This window comes from Lonchura striata, chromosome 2 (genome assembly GCF_050655825.1).
Source record: "Lonchura striata isolate lonStrDom1 chromosome 2, ASM5065582v1, whole genome shotgun sequence".
NCBI classification, from domain to species: domain Eukaryota; kingdom Metazoa; phylum Chordata; class Aves; order Passeriformes; family Estrildidae; genus Lonchura; species Lonchura striata.
The window spans coordinates 93322637-93324406 of NC_140704.1; positions in this window are offsets into that span (position 1 = coordinate 93322637).

Here is a 1770-nt window from a genome sequence, read left to right on the forward strand (position 1 = left end):
GCCGCCCGCCCCGCCGGCCCGCGCGTCACTTCCGGCGGCGCGGAGGCACCGCCCCCCCGCCCCCGCCCGGCACCGGCGCCGGGAGCCGCGCGCGGCCCGGGGGGACGGAGCGGCCGGCAGGGGGCGCTGTGAAGGCGGGCAGCCCGTGTGGGGCGGCCATGGGAGCCGCGGGTGTTTAATGTGGAGAAATGGGCCTGGGGAGCCTGTCGGTGCGGGGCCCGCCTCTGCTCCCACCTCGCAGATGAGACGAGGTCTTAAGCCGCGCGTGGGAACTTAGGTTGTACTTCGGAAGGAGTTTCCTCACCGGAAGGGTGATTCGATGCTGGAATGGGCTGCCCAGCGAGATGGAGTTGATGATGGATTCCTATGAGGTGTTTAAGGAAAGAGTGGACCTAACCCTCTGTGCCATGGTCTAGCTGATGTCGTAGGTTGGACTCAATGATCTCAGAGGCCTGTTCCAGCTGAATGACTCTGTGATAACCATCATTATTATCATTTTCATCATTATTACCGTCAGTCACACTCTGCTCTCGTAGGCCTGAGCTTCCAAACATTGTCTCTCAAGGGAGCCAGGAAGGCCCTTCCTGGCCCTGTGCTTCGACTGAAAGAGGAGCATTTCTTGTGGTCCTTGCTTCTCTATGTGTGTGTGGATCAACCAGAAGGAAGTGATGATGCGAGTACGTACCTCAGGTACGCCTCAGCTGAGAGGCTTGGGCAGCAGGCGGTCAGGCAGAAGAGGCAGAAGCACGAGTTAGAGCTAACTGCAGCACAGTGGCACAACCAGGAGTTCCTGGCAACACAGATGAGAGAAAACAGACACTTGGGTAGGTGAAGGGCATTCAAGCCTTTCTAGGTTTCAGATGGGATAGAGTTAATTTTCTTGCTAGCAGCTGGTACAGAGCTGTGTTTTGGGTTTAGCATGAGAATAATGTTGGTAGCACACTGATGACTTGGTTGTTGCTCAGCAGTGTTTACCCCAAGTCAAGCACTTCCAGCATCCTGTGGTCTGCCAGTGAGGAGGTGCTGGGAGGAGGTAGCATAGCAGGGGCAGCTGACCCAACCTGTCCAAGGGGATATTCCATAGCACAGGATGTCATGCTCAGTATATAAACTGGGGGGGTTACTGAGGGGGGCTGGTCACTACTTAGGAACAGGGTCTGGCATCAGTCAGCATGTGGTGAGCAACTGTATCGTGTATCAGTTGTGTTTCTTGGGTTTTATTCCTCTTGCTCTTGTATCAGTTTTCTTTACAATAATAATATTAATAATAATAATAATAAAAAACCAACTTTACTTATCCTAATCCATAGGTTTTCCCTTTTCCTGATTCTCCTCTCCATCCCACCGGGGGAGAAGAAAGGGCTGCATGGTACTTAGTTACTGGCTAGGGTTAATTTACAGCACTTCTTTTTGGCATCTGATATGGGGCCCAGCAATAATGACAACTCTGACTAGAATGCATTAGAACAAATACAAGTATTCATTATATTAGTTTCATAGTTGCTGGTCACAGTGTTTATTTGCTCTCAGAGTTGGTGTGCTTTTTCCTAAAGTTGCATTATGTATTACCTTACTTGCAGGAATTCCCATTCCAAATAATCCCTATTGTGCTGTTTATCAACCATGGGGGCAGAGCCAAGGTTATAATTTTGTTGTACTTTTAACTCCAGTTTATGATGTGATGGAATGGCTGGCCATGGAAATAACCTGGTGTTTGTACTCAGCACCACTGTCAGCTCTGGACTTTGGGAGGCATCTACAGACAGCTTA